The sequence below is a fragment of the Vicugna pacos genome, chromosome 19, assembly GCF_048564905.1.
Source record: "Vicugna pacos chromosome 19, VicPac4, whole genome shotgun sequence".
NCBI lineage: Eukaryota > Metazoa > Chordata > Mammalia > Artiodactyla > Camelidae > Vicugna > Vicugna pacos.
The window spans coordinates 42,527,697-42,548,668 of NC_133005.1; the positions used below are offsets into that span (position 1 = coordinate 42,527,697).

Here is a 20,972-nt window from a genome sequence, read left to right on the forward strand (position 1 = left end):
CAGAGGATCCATCTCATCATAGTCACCCCCGTTTCAGCATCTGTGCCCCGCTTGGCTGGGGCACACACATGCCTTCAGCCTTCACACACTGCACTTCAGCACGTGTGCCCCTCTTCAAGTGCACCTCCTTCAGTGATGCCCTTCCTTCCCCAAATGCCCCCCTCCTCACCAGGAACACGGCACTCCAGGGGCGATCAGTGATTAGACCTGCCCAGACTGGACCCGATTCCAGGCCACCCTAGAGGTGTAATAAGCATTTCTACAAAAGCCAGCCCAGACCTGCAGCCATGAAACCCATTCCTGTTTTTAAAAACAAGAACACCATGGAATACTACTCAGCCATAAAAAAGAGTGAAATAATGCCACTTGCAGCAACGTGGATGGACCTAGAGATGATCACACTAAGTGAAAGTCAGTCAGAGAAAGACAAATATCATATGTCACTTATATGTGGAATCCAAAAAAAAAAGACACAAATGAACTTATTTACAAAACAGAAATAGACTCACAAATGTAGAAAACAAACTTATGGTCACAGGGGGAAATGGAAGAGGGAGGGATAAATTGGGAATTCAAGATTTGCAGATACAAACTACTGTATATAAAACAGATAAACAACAAGGTCCTACTGTACAGCACAGGGAACTACATTCAATATCTTATAATAACCTGTAATAGAAAGAATATGGAAAGGAATATATATGTATAACTAAACACTGTGCTGTGCACCAGGAACTAACACAACATTGTAAATCGACTATACTTCAGCAAAAAACTAAAATAAAAATAAACACAAGAACATCCAAGCAAGCGAGTGCCCCCCAAATTCTACCCTGTGTCACAGCAGAATGGCTTCAATACTGAGTGTCCCTGGGCATTCATGGAACAGCTGTATTGAGCCAAGGATTGGAACCTGCTCAAAATTTTTGTTTCCCGTTTAATTGGCGGGAACAAAAAGTCATGGATTCCAACCAAAAAACATTCCACTCCATCAACCCCGTTGTCAAAATTGCTCCTTTCTCGAGCTCCAGTCTCATTGTTATCGATGTGTTTGGTTGACAGGCAAGCTGGTTTCCCCACAGTATCAGGTCAGAATTATCCCAATTTTACCTTCCCCCCTGCCCCACCCATTCCAAGCATCACTGGAGATTCAGGGTAAACACAAGTGACTTTAAAAAATGCAGCTCTTCCCTTCTACCCCTCTCAAACTCAAGTAGTGACTTTGGAGCTGTTAATAAGGATCGCGTGGAGCCAAAAGTTCCTCCAGTTTTTCTTCTGCACTTGCCAGGGGGGTCATGTGCAGATTTTGAAGGTTGCCATGGAACTTCAACAACCAGTCAAAAGATGTTTCCTTCTTCAACCCATGCAGAGACATCCCACCTCTTCCTTCTCCCACCCCTGCCCTCCCTCCTGAGCCCTCACGTTGTCATACCGTCCATTTCAGACCTGGGCCGCCAGCTGGGGAGGGCCTGTCCTTCTTGGGTTGATGGCAGCATTCGCCACCTGGCTTGTGTGCTGGAGCCTCGCCTGGCTCCCCTGCTGCCTCCGTGACCACGCCCTCCCCTTCCCCACAGTCACATGGAGCTCCACGGGGCAGGGACTAGGGCCTTTTTCCTTTCACTCTGTAGGTCACTCACAAATGCTCCCTGGATTTGTAAGCCAGTTGTCTGCAGGCTTGTACACCAGATGTAAACCTACAGCCACAAATTCCAGGGCTGCCAAACTGTCAGGTTCCTTCTTTTTTTCTTTAACGCAAACAAAATCCCACCCTGATCTCCCATCTTCAGGAAACTGGACCACTCTCCTTGTAATGAACAGCCGAGGGTCTGCAAGCGTTAGGGCCAGCGAAGGTGGCCCAGGATACACTTTCCACAACTCACTAGCTGTTGGGCCTCAGGCAAGGAACTTACCCTTTCTGGGCCTGGTGTATAAAGTGGGAATGATCACAATCACCTACACACACAGGCCTGCCCGGGATAACGGGTTACAGCACCTTGTCATCCAAGAAAGAGAATAAACACGACCTGTTAGTGCTGTGACTGACAACAGAAAACCAGAGAGTCTGCATGTTTCTGTTTCTCTGGATCCCTCCCCCTCAATAACTTCCCTTCTAGAGGTCAATTTTGTTATGTCACCAGTAGTTACAGGCTGCCACGGTCCCAGCTAGGGGACGGCAGGTCCCAGGGCTCTGAGTAAAGACTTTGCAGTATTGATCACTGAATCCTGCAAGAGCCCGTTTCACACGCTCTCACCATCCCATTTCACAGCTGAGCACACTGAGGCCCCAACAGGAATAGAACACACTCAGGATCACCCCACTGCCGAGGAAAAGATGCACCGAGTTCAGGCTGGGGTCTGGGGGAAGCCCCCAGGAAGCAGGAAGGAGGAGCGGAAAAGACAGATACTATAGAACACTGTGTCTCATGAACATTAAAAAGAATTTTTAAAAATTCAGGCTTAGGGCAGTTTCTAAACATCTTTGAAGGCTTTTCAAACCTTCTCCCCCTCCAGCTTCATACCAGCAAGTCAAACCCTTGGACAGAGTGTGGGCACTAGTGTTTGTCACTCCCTGTCCTCATCCCACCCTCGGCCCCCTCTGATCTGCCCAGTGGAGGCTGAGGAATCATTTGGCCGATGGCTTTGAATGTGGCCCCTCAGGGGGAAGCCTGTATGAGAAAACGAGAATCTTGTTCAGATGGGTTTGCAGTTTTGTTCCTCTAGTGAATTCTTTTCTGATTTTCATCCTGATTCCTGCGCAACAAACTGAAGCCATCTTATTTCCCACCCACCCCTTCTCTGCCTTAGTTGAATTAACTTAATTAGGGCACTTGCTTTTGACTGTGCTGGGAGATTTTTAGATACTGAACCCCCCCTGGGAGACCAGCAGAAAGTCTGACACTCTCCGCGCACAATTACGGAGCGAATCACTCAGAACACACTCACACACTCTGCGTGTTGTATCTATTTCCATCCTGGGATCTAAACCTTCAATTCCATTTTCTTTAGTTCTGCCACTTATGCCAGGGAGTGAGCTAGATGCCGGGGGCAGGAGATGAGCCCGAGTTTACGGAGAGCAGCTGGACCCACAGGCATTGCCAGATAGTAACACACAGAAACATCTAATTGCAGGGTGCAAAGAATACTGCCTTCTCTCTGGAGTGCTTTGGAAGACGGCAAATGGGAGCACACCTTTCAGAGAAGAGTGAGCTCTGCTTTTTTAAATATTCTGCTTAAAATCAAATCCATTCCTCACCATAGCCAATGGTGGGCTCAAATGCCCTTTCTGTTCATGGACTGCCTTCTCCGGTCCCCAGGGCCCAGCGCAGGGTGCACTCCGGAAAGTCATCCTTTAGGGAGATCACTTGTCAAACTCCCACTAGAGCTACGATAACGGAATTCTCGATAATTAGGCCTATTTGCCAGCTTTTCCTTGGGTCACAGATGCGCTGCTTTCTACATCAGCTCGTCAAAAAGACAAACCGTTCAGTGTCAGGAAGGAAAGCAGAGATGAACAAAACAGAAAGGAAAAAAAATAGAAATCTCAAGATCAGATTCTCTCTTCCCTTCTGACTTGCCAGAAATGAATGATATCTTTCCCAGCAGTGACAGGCAACCTCTCCAAAAACTTCACCGAATTATGACTCCTTCCTGTATAAAAAAAAAAAAAAAAAAAAGGCAAGGGTATTTAGTTGTCCTTGGCTACAACCAAATTTCTCTAAACATTTCATGGCATCTCAAGATACTGTGCTGACAAGTTCAAGTCATGAAAAACTGCATTGGGAGTTTTGAAAAACGCAGCAGTAGGGTTGTGCAAGTTTCCCTTCCACTTGAGGCCTCTTCTAAAGACACGTTCGTTTTTAAGCATAAGTTGTGGTATTTGTCAGACGGAAGACTGAACTCAAACTGTGCTGGCCTCAGGGAGCCCTGCTGTCTCCTCCCACCCAGTGCCACCAAATTAGCAGTACCTGGTGGGGGACACATCCCAAGGGGAGGTCACAGGGTGATCCCAGAGGTCAAGTAGCAGCAAAGAGCACAGAAACACACACCGACAAAGCTGTTCCTTTGTAATCCTTCTGTCTTGGCCAAGGAGAGCCTCCGCGGGGGGCTAGCCAATTTTGAACACGTCCCGAACACCGCCACCACCCTTTTTAATAAACAGTGAGCAACATCGAACTGGAATTTAATGACATCGCCTTACGTTCATTTTATGACTGCCTTCTACATATGGCAACTACCACTGGGTTTTCATTGGTGGTAATGATTTGAAGTTTCCTTTTTGAGTAAATGTGTGTTTTCCAAAGGGTGTAAGTGTACAAGAGAAGATTAAGTAAATCATAGCACAGATATGGTCGGTAGGATGCAAATGACAGATTTGGGAAAGAGTACAATTAATAAAAATAAAATCCACCTTGGTTCTCATGCTTTCCCATCCCTGCAGCTCCAACAAAAACTAAAATTAATTCCTCTTGCAGTGAGATGCAGGCGGAAGAGCCTCCAAAAGGAAATTCACTAAATCATTAAAAGTGATGTCCCCTGGGGGAGGGGCTTGGGGGCAGGGGAAAAATTCACTTTTCACCTTAAACACATCTGGATTATTTGGAAATGTTGTGTTGCATAGAAATGAACCCTTTTGGTCTGACTTCTCAGTGAGAAATATTTTTTCCAGATTGGTCAGATTGCATCGTGCCTTTGTGGTGTCTTTGACATGCAAAACTTGTTAGTTCCAGAGAACCAAAAACATCCATCTTTTCTTCATAGCTTCTTGGGTTCCAGTTTGGTTAGGAAGGTCTCCCCAGCCCCTAGATTGTACATGTCCTACTGTAAATTTCTTGCAACACTATTACTATTGAGTTATTACTCGTAAGTCATGAATGCATCTAGAATTTATTTCTGTACGTGGTGGACGATCGGTTCCCCTTTTCTTTTCTCCCATTTGCTAGTGGGTCCAACCTGCCCCTTCCAAACTGAACCATGCCATTGGCTCTCTCTGTAGACACTGGCTGCGTCCTACCGGCAGTTACTGCTTCCTGCAACGAAACTGACTCGTTTGCTGGGCCTTTCGAGCACATACTAATACCTGGAGGGGTTCATTCCCCATCACGATCCTTCTTTTTCACACTTCCCTAGCCATTTCGGGGGCATCCATTCCTCCATGTGAATTCTAAGAGTATAGTTTTATGATATATGTGACTCTACACAATATATGACACTGTATTTGTGACCTAGTGACTATGCATTATTGCAGTAATTTTCAAAATAAATTTTCTTTTATTATTAAAAAGGAGAAAGGGGTCTTTTAATGTCTCTTCCTAATATACAAAGAACTGAGATATGCCAGCATCTGCAACAGAAAGTGGCTGAGGGTTCATTTGGCACCGACCCCTGGTCCACAGGGAGGGTCCCCGAACCTCCTGGACCAGGAAAGGGAGGGGCATGGAAGGATGGAGCTCCAAACACAGACACTGTCCTGTGCCTGAATCCTAGCAGATAGCTATCATTACCCCATGTCACAGATAAGCATCTCAGAGAGCTTAATTCTTTCACCCACGTCCACACAGCTCGGGGTACTAGCTGAGCTGTTCACTCCACACCCATACCACGCTCCGTGCAGGAGCAAGACAATATACTGCTGGCACCACCCTGGAGGAGAAGATTCATCTTTGACCACACATCTCCCTGCCACGCAGATGCATAGGAACAAGTGAACTCAGCGCTAGCGTGTATGTACACACACACACGAATGAGCATGAATCATCTTCTTAGAAGCAGAGGAGATACAGCAACACTGATGCTGGAAGCCACACCTTCGAGCAGACGAAACCAAAAAATGAGAATCACTCTTTCTAAGTATTTTTGCATCAAACCCCTTATCCGTTCAACCCTTTGCTATTGCTTAAAGGATGTTGAAACTTTCCAGTGCACAGTTCGGTAAAAATCTTCATTATTCCACCTTCGTGTGTCTCGGCCTAAAGTCCTCATGAGAGAGCGTGAATAGTACGAGACAAATAAAAAGCTCCGGGAGGCTTCTCCCTTCTTGACTTTTTAAAAGTTTGGAGTCCAAGTGACCTGACAAATCCAGACCCTAACAAGGGAATACGGCGCAGAATTCTGGGATCAAAATACAATTTCAAAAATAATGTATTTTCTGACATCCCCCCCAGAAAAAAAAATGACTGGTTTCTTCCCTGTAAAAGGCTTTAGATGGGATAACATCTGTGTGGAGAACACTGTGAATTTGTTACACTGACAGGCAGTCTCCCAGGCGCTCCACTCACTACCGCTCTGTGCATAAAATTAAAACTTGAAATATATTTTTAAATCCATTTTGAATCATTTAAGCAATTCTCCCGCAAAGAAACTATTGTGCTGAAATAATATATTTGCAGCGAGGAATATGAAAGCTATTAAAATGTCTTAGACCCCCTGCCTTTCACAAGAAGAAGAGGGTGAAATGTTCTCTCTCTCGGATTTGAAACACGCTCTCTATAAAATAGACCCAAAAGAAAAAAAACCTACTTTGAAATTACACTCAAGAGCTTGACTTTAACCCACAGGAACCAAAGAACTCAAGTTGGGTGTTCATGCTTCTACCCTAGTGTACCTGGCAGAGCTGGGAGCAGCCAGCGGGGGCGTGGGCAGGGGGTGCACCTTCCCCGGCCAGCAGCGCTCACACCTGGGGGCATGAAACCCCAAAGGAGGGGGCAAGACAGAGGCGCAAAGACAGTCATGGTTTCCTCTCACCTTGTGCTGATTTCTGCAAACACCTCCGCATTCGGTCAGAACACTCATCAGCCCGGCTGGGCCTTGGAGCTGTCGGCATGAGCGTGTGCTAAGAACAGCAGAGAGACGTTCTCTCATTGTCTCATTCCTCCACTTATACAAAGAATCACTGAATGTTAACCAAGAGCCACCACCATCCTAGACTCTGAGAGTTCAGTGTTGAGTAAATGGAAACCATGGGGACACACAGTGAAAGGACACGATGCTGTGAAAGGGTGGCAAGGCCATCTGGCTGGTCTGGGAAGGCTTCCTGGAAGAAGTGAAAGCAGAGTTACGTTCTAAGGGAAGAGAAGAAAGGACAAGGGCGTTCCAGGCCAAGGGAACAGCACGTGCAAAGGCCCTGGGGGCAGGGATTTGCCTGAAGTGTTTCCTAGGTGGAAACCAGGACAGCACGGCAGGAGCACAGACTGGGGAGTTGTTGACAGGGCGGAAGTGAGAGCCAAGGTGAAGGGGTCAGCCCGGGGGAGGGGCGTGTCCCCCGTGAGAAGCCTCAGCCTGACTCTCACTGTCCTTCGCACGAGCCTGGCCTTTCACGTGTGGTGTGAATTTGGCTCTTCTTTACAACAGCTGCCGAGGTGGGTGCGATCCTGATCCCCATTTCACAGGTGAGGAAAGAATCTCCACAACTCCTCAGAACTGGTACACAGGAGCAGAGGATGGGAACCCGGAGCCTCGTGCAGCAGCTCAGCCCTCACACCCTGCGGCATCGCCACTGGGAACCAGGGGGTCACCGGGGGCATCCTGCAGGGAGGGTAACCCTGTCCAGCCTGTGAGTGTCCAGCCCACTCTGGCTGGAGCGAAGGATGGGGACCACCAGCCGGGCAGGGTCACAGAAGGGCAGGGACCACACAGCCTTGTCCTCTCTCCACATGAACAAGTGGACTCACTTTTGTTGAGTGAATTTCAGTATAGACCGAACTAATCTGAACAAAACATGCAGTTGTGAGCCCTTAAAGCTTCCAGAACTGACAATGGCGTGGATTTCTGGCACCTTTCGGCTTAAATAGCTGAGGTTCTAGGAGATGGCTACACTGTCAGCCACCTGAGAACGTCTGAGCCCGCCTGCACCAGGAGGACATCCCCTCTCATCTCGCGCTCCAACGTCCCATGTGCCCAATATTTCACCAAATCTCTGGCAGAGATATTTCATCCACTGTCCCCACTCCCCTGCCACTAAGACCTTGAAATTCACTGTCAGCCCCATGCATGACCTGGGAGGGAGCAGCAGAAGTGCCCTGTGCAAACACAGGGATGTGACCTGGCAGGAGAGCCAGGTGCAGGGCGGAGCACTGGGCTGCACCCTCCTGCTGGGCTGGCACTGGTCACGCAGCACCTGGCTTGGAGGGGACCAGCCAAGGAGAGGCCCGGCCCCTTCACACTGAACTCTGGCTGTCTGTTCTCAACAGACCTGGGTTCAAGCCCTATATTTCACCGATTCCAAAAGCACATTATTTCACAGTTTTAAGGCTCTGAAGCTGAGACACAACTTACACTTGATGGATGTCAGCCTTAAAGGGCAGAGTGAGGATGACATGCAGGTGGCTTCGGAGGTTTAATGTCTCCCTCTTTGGAGAGCTTCGGGGGAGCTGGCCCCGCAGGTCTGGGTTTGCTCTGCATAGAACAGGACAACCCAGCTGCGAGGACCCGGAGGCTGTCTGTTCCAGCAAGGCCACCAATAGCTGTCAGATGTCGCCTGGCCTCCATCCCTGTCCAGGGCTAGAGCATGGCAAGGACAGAATCCCTCTGCCCAAGTCTTTTCTGAGCCGCTCCCCATCCAACCAGGCCCAGCCCGGCCGAAGTTCATGTCCCCCGCAACAGCAAGAGCTTGGGGATTGCGTGGGCTCAGTTGCTTCTTGGCCAAGTCCCTCAGCAGCAAACTCGATTGTATGTGCATTTGTATACGAGCCCCCTTTCCACATCACAGCGTTTTTATGGTACATGAAATAACAGGTCTACCAACTGAATGCACTTTAGATTTCATCACACTCAGTGGTCAGGAGACCTAGGCTGGTAGCCTCTCTGAGCCTCAGTTTCCTTATCTGCATAATGGGATAATAACATCTATCTTACAGGATTAATGCAAAGACTCAAAAGAGTACTGTAAGTGCACAACACCGGCACAGAGGAAGTGCCTGACACTGACGGCCCCGATGAGGTCACTTAGCTCCTCTCTAACTGGGGCTCTTTTGATTAAAGTTTGCAGTCGGATCTAGAAAAGGTCAGTGTTCCTGCTCCCCGCCCCCCCAACCAATCTTTCCCAGAAATTTTCCTCAAATCCCTGTTTCCTGGGGAAGCTTTCAAGAGAGTGAATGTGTAGCCATTTCACAAGTGAAATGAATTACATAACAGAGCCCAGAGCAACTGGAGATGTTTTCTGCACCAGGCTGCACAGGTTCCTGGGACAATTAAAATTTCAGGCAGACGTTTCTGGCAAGATCCTCAAAGCAGCCTGAACTCCCAGAGTCCTGTGTGATTTCCCCTCTGCAATAGGCGTGTGTTTCTTCCTCAACTCTTGTCTGCCACCCTCAGTCTCCACCCCTCTGCCGGCTTCTCCCTCTCGTTTCCAATTTCAGTATCTTCAGGGTAAGCCCCTTATAAAGCATATCTTGTGTGCATCACACGCACAGAGTCTTCGTAGGGATGTGGTCCCCTCGGCTCCAGGAAGATGCTACAACCCTCAGATAAGCTGAGGCAGGTTGGTGTCCTTCCCAAGGCTTTCCATGCACCAAACTCCCTCCCGAGCCCCGTGGGGTGGGTACCACTGTCTTGCCCACGTTACAGAGGTGACAGAGGCTCCAAGAGGCCAGGGGGCTGGGCTAAGAACTCATGGCCAGGGGTTGGCGGGGCTGGGATGTACGCCCAGGTCTGTGAGGCTGAAGGACCGATCTCTGGAGCTCCACCCACTCCTCCCTCACCACCTGGGAGACAGGGAGGGCGGGGTGACGGCGCTGAGAGAGGAGGTCAGCTGCGCTGGGCCAGGATGTTTCCAGTTCACTGAGTGAGTTGACAGTTCACACGCAAAGGCAGCTCCTCTTCCCAAGGACCCACGTGCGTGGCGGCATTCTGCTCAGAGCCCCAGTGACGCTGGGTGTTTGGCTCCTGTGTCTTCCCCAGGTCCCTTCCAGGAAGCTCTCCCAGGCTTTATGAACCTGGCTTCCACGCTCGCGGACCTGGCTCGTCTCCGTCCAAGCCCTCAGCTCCGTGTGCCAGAGTTGCTGAGAACTTGTGCTTTATGTCCTGGGGCTGTGAGAACAAATGACCACAAACTCAGGCAGCTTAAAACAACAGAAACTTATTCCCTCAGAGTTCTGGAGGCTGGAAGCCCAAAACCAAGGTGGCGGTGGGGCCCCGTCCCCTCCGCAGGCTCTGGAGGAGGATGCTCTCCGCTCTTCCAGCCTCTGTGGCTGCTGCTTCCTTGCCGCTCCTCACCTTAACCAACTCCATCTACCGAGATCCTGTTTCCAAAGAAGGTCACATTCACAGGTTCCGGAGGCACGTGAATTCTGGGGGACACTCTTCAGCCCCGTACAACCCCCGAGCAAGATTACTGCCTTTTGAGATCAGAGCTGGTGCTAGTTTACCCATGAGTGTCTGATAAATAAATGAATAAATGCATGTATTAGGCGTGGAAACGCTACTTCTTACTGCCAAGCGTCACGAGCTTCTGAAACCCGCCCAGCCTGGGGGCACCTCAACACACAGGAGCCCCCGCTCACCTGTGGGGTCTCCGTGCCCAGCTCAAGGGCTGCCAGATGGCAGCGGGGTCCCCATCCCCGGGAATGCTGTGAGTTTGGAACATAGGCTCAGGGCTTCTCAGCAGGGTCCAGGGAGCACTTCAGAAATGCTGAGGGGAGGCGCATTTGGGGGTTACCACAATGATGGGGCCGCTGGTGTGGTGAGAGGCTGACAACACATAGGACAGGGGGTCCCACAAAGACTCCCCACCCCAACGACTTGGGAACTTCCCGCTGAACATTCACAGAGGTTCATTCATGAAAATCTTGCTTATAATGCTCTGAGCCGGGAAGAGTCCTCCGTTTTACATATAAACACAGAACCATTTCACACATATAAATACAATGTCCTTGCTCAGTTTTAGTTGACTTTAAATTCTCCAGGAATAAAACTGTATTTAAGGAAGATGAAGCGTTGTTTCACAAAAGCACATCACCAACAGCCCCGTCACCAGTGGCACTTGAGGAGCTGGATACGCCCCACCGCGGGCATCCTCGACCGCGGGCATCCTCGACCGCACACCCCGGGGCTGCGCCAGGCTGTGCCCGAGGTCCGGATGCCTGCCTGGCTCCGTGGCCGGGCTCCTGCCTGGGGCACTTGCGTTATTATTAGGGACCAGAGTCCGGGTACGGTGGAACCCAGGGCTCCTTCGAGCCCGCACCTTTCACCAATTTTGAACCACAGCTGACAGAGGGGAGCCAGGAACACCGTCATTTACATATAGGGACCAGCCTCAAGCACAGGGACCCCAAATGGGAGGACTCGGGGTCAGTGTTCAAGGGCAAGGAACATGTGGGTGGGAGAAGGCTCAGCAAAGGGCCAGAGGTGGGCTGGAGTCCCCCAGGCTGGGTGAGGATGGAGCCTCTAATTTTAACCCAGAGCCGCCCTAACACACCTGGAGACACCCCTGAGCCCAGGTTCCAGCAGTCCCCACCATGGACTCGTCAGGAAAATGTTTTCTGTATTGGACCCCCAGAAATTATTTTCCTATAAAACCCGTCCTGATTCTCGTCAGTATGATAAGCCAATTGTCCCTGGAGATAAAAAGCAAAATTGCATTGGTTCATCCTTTTTCCCCAAACAAGGAATGGCGGACACATCACAGGGTGACACGATCTTAACTGAGAGATAACGTGGAAATGACAGCTGAGTTATAGGCAAAGGCCAGGTCGTCACAAATCTTTAAATCAGAAATACCTAAATAAGGCAGAACCAGACTTAGTTTAATTTGGTCCAAATGTTTTTGTCTTTGCTGCTCCCTCACCCCTTGGTCAGTGGGCCCAGGTCACGGCACTGAGCCCCAGCCCGGGGTCACACCTCAGAGTGATGCTCAAAGTCACCTGTGACATCTACTTCCTCCCTCATGTCCACCAGACCTCCACGCCCTGTGCAGTGGACGTTCGCTGGGTTTGCCTGCCCGCACCTTGATCACCTCTCCAGGAACCAACGTGCCTCCCTGCCCCTCCAGGTGTTTCAGTGAACACATGGCTCCAGCCCGTCCATCAGCTCATTCGGTCTGCTGGCTATGGTGATCCTGCCAGAGATCGGAACATAACAGGGCAGTCCAGTCAGAGAGAATGATGAGACTGGTGTGGGATCAATGGGGAAAGGAGGAGTTTCCATCCAGCCTGAAGCCTGGAGCTGCCAGTGGCCACTGCCAAAAAGAACCTGCCCAGGACGAGCCAGCAGGGAGGTGCACAGAGCCCAGGAGTGGAGAAGACCAGGTCCTGATGGCATTATTCTAACTCCTGGATACAGCCTTACCTAAAGCGTCCCAACTCTTCAAACACAGGAGCTAAACAACTCTCCTTTTTTATTCAAGTGATTTGAGCTAAAAATCTAACATTTTCAACTAAGAGTCCTGGCTAATACCGCCTCCTAATTTCTCCCATATCCCACCAACTCCTTCTCCCCATCCCAAATGCCACTTCTTGGGGCCCAGGCCTCATCACCACTTGTCCAGGTGTCATTACCCACCTCCCAAAGGGTCCCCTGGCCTCCAGCCTGCTTCACCATCCATTGTCCAGGCCACAGCATCCTAAACAAAACAGGGCATGGCACCCCCTCCTCAGAGCAAACACTAGGACCAAGTTCAAGCTGATTCCAGGGCATTCAGTGGTCTTACACTTATCAGCTGGGCTTTGGGGGTCTCCACAAGTGGGCTTCCCTTTCCTCCAAGCTCCCTCTCATCCAGGGGGACCAGCAGCTTCCCCGGTGAGTCTGGAAGATTCCCTGTATCTTGGAGCCTAGGGTCTCACTTCCACAATGTACAGCATCGGAGGACCACAAAAATTTCATAAACTCCATCCTGGCTGTTTCCCCCCCTCCCCTAATCACAGAAAAAGCAATAAAGGACCGTGAGACCGACAGCAGACAGCGGCCCCTCAGCTGTGTGCTGGGTGGCCTCCCCAGATTCCCACTCAAATGCCCCCTTTTAAAACCTCTTCGATGACGAGACAGACGGGCAGGAGCTGGGAGCCGCTGCAGCTGCTGCTCTTACCAACCAGCTTTTAAAAACCTGGCAGGCACGCAGCCCCTCAGTGATCACAGCGGTAGCAAGTCTCTGAAATAATAGGTATTCCCAACATAGCCTTCCGGATTTCATAGAGCCCCCAAGCTTTCATTTAAAATCCATTTTATACGAAGTTATCCGAACATGAACAATGGGGGCCTCCTCGAGATGTCTCCCCAGACGCCAGCACGACGGAGGCAGAGAGAGATCAGTGCACAAAACCAACCTGCCTTTTAGATCAAACCTGCAGAGTCCCGGCGGGCCCTGCCTTCACGTCCGGGATGGGAGAGGCCGCTCCTTGACACAGAGATGGGGGACCGCGTTTCTTAGCCGCTCGTGTTGCCGTTTCACGTCCTGGGTGAGGTTTCTAGCAGCAGTGTAGCTGGAACAGCCCTCACTCAACCAAACGAGTACCTGCGGAGGGCCTACTGTGCGCTGGGCCCTGGCAGGCGGCTGGGCCTGGAGGGAGAAATGAGACCTAGACCCTAAGCAGGCGCGTAGTAGCTCCGTAGCGAATGCCCAGCGGCTGCTCATCTAAAGGGCCTGTCACTCAAGCCTGGGTTGTGGGGCGGGGCGTAGGGGGTGGGGGGCGGACACAGAAGCGTGCAATGCTATTGGCTTCCTTTATTGGCATTGCGTGTTCAGACGGTAACATGGGAAAGGTCATCTTGATTGTTACCCTCTTAGAGGCCTAAACAAGGCATTCCAGGTGATCTTTCTCCTTGCAATTTGCCATGTTGATGATTAAGTGCACCTGGAGCTTGGCTTTCTATCGTTAACAGCTGTGTGACCATGGCCAAGGCGCTTAACTTCTCTGATTCTGTAAAATAAGAATGTCATCATTCCTCCAACTGTTGTGAAGTTGAAATGCTGTGGTGCTGGGGAAGTGAGTGTTTAATCCACTTCAGCTATGATTTATCATCATCAGATCGGCAGCTAAGCAGTAAAGGAAGCAGGAAGCCCTGCTCCCAGCACCGCAGAGGAACGAAGCTCTGGAAAGGGACAGCCAGAGTAGCTCCAGGTGCTGCCTGGAGCCATGGGGAGACATGAGGGTGTCCCCAGAGCTCTCAGAGTACAGTCGTGGCCCTCAGGCCACCCCTGCGGCTCCTCTCTGCTGCTTCCTTATTCCTCCAGCAGTGACTTTTCTCCCAGCCGCTGAGTGGCAGCTCCTCAGGGCACTCCTGGGACTTAGCCCAGGTCCTGGCACGGGCAGCGGCTCCGCGAACGCTTGCAGAGAGAGCCAGTGAGCTGTAGCCAAGCGGGGCCTGGTCCCTGGAGGCAGCTGAAGCCGCAGGGCAAGCGGGGGACGGGTGGGTCAAGCAAATTAAAACAAAGACCATTTGACCAGAAGGATCTTCAGACGCTTAGTTAACCACATGACCTTCCCCCGGGCAGGGAAGTTAGAGGACACTCCAGAGTGAAATCTGTTTTGTTGTAAGGGATGAAAAACTACCACAAACAAAACTCAAGTGGGATTCAAATCATCGTAAGATTCTTTCTCTCTCTCCTTCCCCCTTCTCCCCTCTGCACTCTGCACCCCGGCCTCAGTTTTTTCCCACAGCATTTAGGCATCTTCTCTGTGAGGCGGGGGCGGGAAGAGGGTGGGGAGCAGTCGCTGCAGGGGCGGGAAGAGAGGGGACAGGCCACAGGCAGCTCTAAGTTTTCCTTACCCCAGGCACAAAAGGGACGAGTTGTCATCCCAGCCTGGTGTCTGCTTATAAAATCTCAGGGAAGGACTCTGAGCGGCCCTGCTTACATCACGTGTCCTCCTGCAGGCCCAATCACTGCCGCCAGGAGAGTGAAGCCTGGGGAGGGGGCTGGAGTGGGGCAGTCGGATTGGCTGCTACCCCAGAACCACTTCAAGCACCAAAGGGGATGGTCCTTAGGTTTCAGGAGCTCAAGCTTTCTCCTCTCTCTCACGGGGTCTCAGCCCTGAGCTCGCTGATGCCTCAGGCCAAACCTGGGAAGCAGCGATGAGAACAGCAGAGGACATTGTCTGCACGGCGGCGGGGACACGGGGTGTCCTCTGCCAAGCCCAAGGCAGGAAGGCTTGTGTGTTGGGCTGCACAGAGCTACCCAAACTCACTAAGGACCTCCCACTGAACTCAGAATAAGGTCCAAACTCCCGACCCCCACCTGTAGGGCCTGCCTGGCCCAGCCCCTGAGGACAGCCTCTGCTGTCTCCAGGTGGGGGGGGGCTCCATGTTTCACTTGGGTCTCTGCTCAGATGCCACCATCCCTGACCACCTGCCGAGAGAACTCCCTGACCCCACACCTCCCTTTATATGTTCCCATAACACTTGTCCCCGCCTGAAAATCTCCTGGTTTCTTTGTTTACTGGACTGGAAGCTTCCTGAGGTTGGAACTGAACTGTCTTGTCCCTGCTGGGTCCCCTGAGCCTGGCACGAAGCCCAGGGCATAGAAGAAACTCAATAAATAGTTGCTGGTTGAATGAATGAACGAATGAATGGTCATTCAAAGCTGTCTTGCCTTAAGCCTCACCAAACAAAGGATGGAAGATGCTTGCCTGGTGCCACCCGGTGAGTTAATGAATGTATGTTGTAATCTTGTGGAGCAGAACATGGAAACCGGCTCCCTCCTCCCCGCCCTACCCAGCGATCCGCCTTCCCTTCCAAACTCTCTGTCTGACCCTCTGTCGGCAGAACCCCAGGCAGCCGGGCCTCTCTGGGGAGCAGAGCCCTCCGTGCGGCCAGCCCAGCTCCATAAAGCATCTCCGGGATAACGGATCATCGCAGCACTTGCACGCCCACTCAGGCTCAGTGTTTGTGACTCCAAGCTACATCCAAACCCTTCAGAGGCGACACCTCTATCCTCGGCGCATGTGCCCCTCTGACCAGAATCCTTCTCAAGTGCCTCGTTGCAGGCGCATGGACACCCTCTGCTTCCAGTCCCAACAGCCACCGGAAGAGGGGTCGCGGCTCCTCACCCGCCTGCGTTACGGAGGCCGAGGCCGGGGAGCCTCATTCACACTTGGAAATCAGAATTGGTCCTTTTCCCTTGCGTTCAGACTTACTTTTCTTTTCATACAGTGGTTGGGCTTTTCTCCTCCTGAGAGCTGGGACAAGAGAGGCTGGGGAGGAAGGAGCAGGGGAGAGTGAAAGCGCAGGACAGACCGTCCCCTGACCCCGGCGCGGTGCGCGGTCTCTGACTGGAGCAGTGATGGATCATTAAGCCCAGACTGAGGACAGGCTCGGGAGGGAGGCTTCCGGGGCGCTGCGGGGACAGGGGGCGGGAGCTTGCTTTCTTCCACAATAAGATTCAGAGAATAATGTTAATTGTTACCTTAGGTGTGTGGAGTGTAGACTCTTTGTGAAATAAGAGAAGCGTTTTTTTCACTGTGACTAAGGAGAGCATGATGGGTGTGTGAAGGCTAGAACTTTCGAGCTCCTTACACTGAAGCTCGGTGAAGCCATCAAGCACATTCCCTGCAAATTGGCACCTTCAGTTCAAGCCTCCACATCTTTGTGGCGCAGTCGGGGTCATAACCACCCGCGCTGAGAGAAAGGCACGCTGGCTGGCAGGGGCCGCTCACCGCACAAAGCCTTCTTTGGTTAAAAAAAAATGTATACAATAAAAAAGAAAATTGTTTAAGCTTAAAAACTAAAAGAAAGCAGTTGGCTCCCTTGTTGAAAGGTTTTGTAAAGCAACAGCAAGAGGGAAAAAAAATAAAAACTAAAAACTCGATGGTCCCAGAGTGCTGAGAGAGGGCCAAAAATATTAATATCCAGGAACATGGCAAACCTTCTGCAAGCTGTAAACACTGCCTTCGTTTCCCACGTATAATCAACAAGTCTGTTTTCTCCCTCAGCTCTCCCTTCAAACTTCCTGTTGGAAATCTATGCTGCAAAACACTTTTGCCAAATAAAATCAAAGCATCAGGGGAAGAAGTTGTGTCCATGAATTTTGTGTTTCAAATATCATAGGGAGGAGGTTTCAACCCCTAGAACCAGGACAGAAGGATATGGATCTATATAAAGCACAGAAAAACAGACCACCAGAAATAAAAAAATAAATAGAATTTCATCTATGTGAATGCATTCATTCGCTGAGCATGGTAGGCACACTGATGAAGACGTTCACAGCGGGTAGGGTAGTCACATAAGGTACAGGACACCCAGCTGAATTTAATAAACAATAAATAATTTCTTAGTATAAGTATAGTATAGGTATGCTGTAAGAAATCCAAATTTAACTGGAAGTCTTGTATTTCCATATGCTAAATCTTGCAACCCTACTGATAGAAGGTGCTGGTGGTTATGCTAATTAAGGATTAATAATGCACACTCCAACTTGACAGCGAGTCCAGGCTCTGTTCACACTTAATTGAAGCAAGTCGGTCCCCATCAGTCAGGAAGGAGCCTTCAGGAAAGTCCAGGGAGCTGGCATCTCGGGGTCCTGCATGATCTCGGTCTTCTACCAGCTCCGCCTGCCTGAAGCACAGCAAGGAGAAACCTCGCCTTCTACAGACGTCACCTTGGAGAAGCCAGAACTGAGCTGCTTTCCCGCCTGCTGTTTGCTGATCAGATTCAACCCGCACAGCTAAGCTTCAGCCACTCGGAACTCATCCAGAGAGAAGAGGACTGGTCAAGGAGACAGGAAGACCAGGATATGTTGACTCCCCCACCCTCCTGCAGGGTCCCACCCCTGGGAATGTGGAGCCATCCTCTAAGGAAAAAGTTTATGGTAAGACTGGGGGGAGGGCTTTGGGGTTTGGTTCAAATCCTTTCTCTTCCACTTATGGTTTGAGCCAGTTTTTCCTTCTGTGAAACGGTCACAAATGAATCCCTCCTACACAAATTTCATGAATCTCCATGAAGTCAGATTGTGGGAAGCATCCAGCCAGTGAATGCTGGCGCCATGATGGTCACTACGTCACTGCAGGGGCCTCAGGGCAGGGCCCGGGGAGCAGTCCCAGGAGAGTGTAGGGCTGGTTCCTCTCTCACGTTTCAAGAAAGAAGGAACCCTGCCTTCCAGCCCAGTCCCCTGACCGTCCACAGCCTCATCTTCAAAACTGACATCTTCAAGAAGCCAGCCCCAGTTCCACTCAAAGCCCCATTTCCATCTGCCCACACTGTCCCCGGGACTTTTGTGTTTGTCTCTTGGGCTGAGGACCCCCTCCCGAGCAAAGGCTACCAGCATGCCATTCCTTGGGTGGCACTCTCCATTCCTGGTGAGGACCAGTCCTCCAGCCACTGTGTGGAGCCCTTTTCATTTGCTCCTCACAGCCTCCTAAGATCCCTATCAGCTCATGTTACAGGTGAGGAAACTGGGGCTCAGAGAGGTTACCCGGCTTGCCCATGATCACTGAGATGGTCCACAGCGGAGCCAGGATTTGAGCCCACATCCAATCCCAAAGCCTGTAAACTTAACCACCATTCTCTACCTACTCCTCACCCCGGACCCGTCCTCCAGGGTGCCCTGTGCAGATATTTCTAAGGAGAATGGGCAAGACTGGCAAATTCCTCTTTATCCTTCAAAACCCCACTCACTCATCGCCTCCTCTGCACTTTTCTGCCTCATCTGGGGCTCGCTCATGCTTTTATCTTGTAGGCTGCATTATCATGTGGCTGCATTCATACCCATGTCCCCTTCTTAACTGAACTCCTAGAAGACGTGCTTGCTTTTCCATTTCTGCACCTGACACTTTCCAGAGAAACTTCCAGCTGCACCAGCCTCCTTAGTGGTCTTCAAACACCCCAGGCTGGTTCCACCTCAGGACCTTTGCCCTGCACTTCCCTCCTCCACGGAGAACTCCTCCGATCCCTCTGTACGGGGCCCTCCCTCACCAGATCTGTGTGCAGACATTCCGTCCACAGAGAGGCCTTCCCTGATCACCAACTTAGAACAGTCCCTTCCAAACCCCTTCATTTGACTCTCCTTTAGCCTCCTTCCCTGATTTCACTTCCTGGGCAGCACACGTCTCTCCCTGGCATTGTGCTGTGTGCCTCTGTTTATCTGTCTTCATTTGCTTCATCGTCTGTCTTCCCTCCAGGCGAGCCAGCCCCAGGAGGGCAACGACTCTGTCCGTCTTGTTCCTTCCTGCAACCCCGGGCATGTGGGAGGTGCCCAGCAAGCATCTGTGGAATGAACGAACCCTTGGTGTCCGGCACATGGACACTCAGTAAACGAATTTATTCTTCTTTTTTTTCTGTTTTGAGAAGAGGGAGGCAATTAGGTTTATTCATTCATTCATTCATTTATCCATGTATTTATTATTTTTTAACGGAAGTACTGGGGATCCAACCCAGGACCACACGCATGCTAAGCACACACTCGACCACTGAGCTATACCCTCCCCTGCTACAAATTTATTCTTAATTAGTCATTTTAACAGAATCATCTTAGAAGCATCCCAGAAGAGCTGCACTTTGCCTGCTCTGCAAGATGGCTCCTCTTTTCTTCCCAGCCATCCACTATTCACAGTCCTTCCCAGGATACCTTCCCTCCCTTTGTAGGAATGGCGACCTCAGAGAAAAGGCTGGGAAGAAAACCCCAGGCGCACCTGGATACCTGTCCACCTGTGGCAGTCCAGCCCAGCGGGCCGGCTTGCTCAGCCATGGCCCTGGCAAGCTACACATTCACTGCTGAATCCCCGTGGCTCCCACTTGAGCCCCTGCCTGCCCCCTCACTATCTGGGCTGGGGCAGCAGTTGGGACCATCCCAGTTCTAGCCCTTTACCCAGCATTTCCAGCAGCAATGTAGAGCATCACACACCTGAAATGTGGGGAACGTCATTGAGAGGGGAAAACACATCCTCCCAACACCCCCATCAAAGCACAGACCTGCAGGTGAGGGAGGAGGCTAGGGATAGGGAGGTGGAGACACAAGCTGGGAGAGTCATTGGTACCCAGTGAGGAGATACAAGTGCCATGTCCTCTAGAGAGGTCTTGCTCAGTATCTGGGAGATGGCCTGTAGGTCAGCGGAAGCATGCTGCCTCCTCTCAGGCCCACGAGGCTCTGGACAGCCGCACATTCCGTGGTCGCCAGAGTAGAGGAACAGTCCCCGGCCCTATGCCGCTGATGCTCTTAGTGTTTTCTTTTTGACACATTTTTCAGTCCCAGACCTATGACAATGTGATGTGATGGAAGCCTGGGGGGTGGGGGTCAATGATTCAGTCAACAAACACCAATTGAGCACCCCAATGATGAGGGATTGGTGTCCATAGGCATAAACGAGATAGTGTGGGGTGCGGGGTCCGGGGTCCCGAGGCAATATTATCTTTGCATTCCACTTGGAGATGGTTATAAAGAATGGATGCCAACAGAAGGGCAGGCGTGTATTCTCCACAAGCCACATGCGGGAAATCACAGCAGCATTGTCGTGGTGGCCCCAAACTCAACCCCCGTGCCCTCAGCATCAGAAGGGAACACTCTCCCGGAATGGAAGTGAACACACTCCCGCTGCTCACAGAGAGATGGATGAACCTCTCAAATGTAGCACTGGGCCAAGAAAGCCAGGCAAAACCGACACGGGAATGATTCCACTTACACAAAGCTCACGTTGTGGTGAAACAAATCTCTGCCAAGAGAAGTCGACAAGGCGGAGCTGGGGTGGACTGGAACGTCCTATTTCTTAACCCAGGCGGTGGTTACAGGGGTGTGTTCTCCGTGACAGAATCCATGAAGCTCGGTACTCTAGGGTGGGTACACCTGGTGTGTATAGTTACGTGACAGGTCTAAATTTTAAAGGAGAAGGCATAAGGTCTGGAGGTTTCCTCAAGGTTTTGTGCAGAGGAGGAGGCTGCTGCAGCCCGGTGCCAGGCAGGTGGGCTGGGAGACGGGCGAAGAGCGCAGCTGCGGACCGACTTTGGCAGCGGGCGCACGGACACAGCCCGCGAGAGCCCAGCGGCCCCAGCCCCGCCAGGAGCGGCGCCGTCTCCGCCTCCGCGTCCCGCGTTGCTTGGCAACCGGTCTCCCAGGCGAC

General features: G+C 51.2%; 1 long non-coding RNA gene across 1 annotated transcript; it reads right to left on the reverse strand.

Annotated features, from left to right (window-relative positions):
- Positions 1–17,071: 17,071 nt before the first annotated feature.
- Positions 17,072–20,914, reverse strand: LOC140687324 (uncharacterized). The gene is made up of 2 exons (XR_012061530.1): positions 20,538–20,914; positions 17,072–19,125 (listed from the first exon to the last, which is right to left on the reverse strand). It is a non-coding gene; the product is annotated as an uncharacterized lncRNA (long non-coding RNA).
- Between the last annotated feature and the right edge of the window lie 58 nt (positions 20,915–20,972).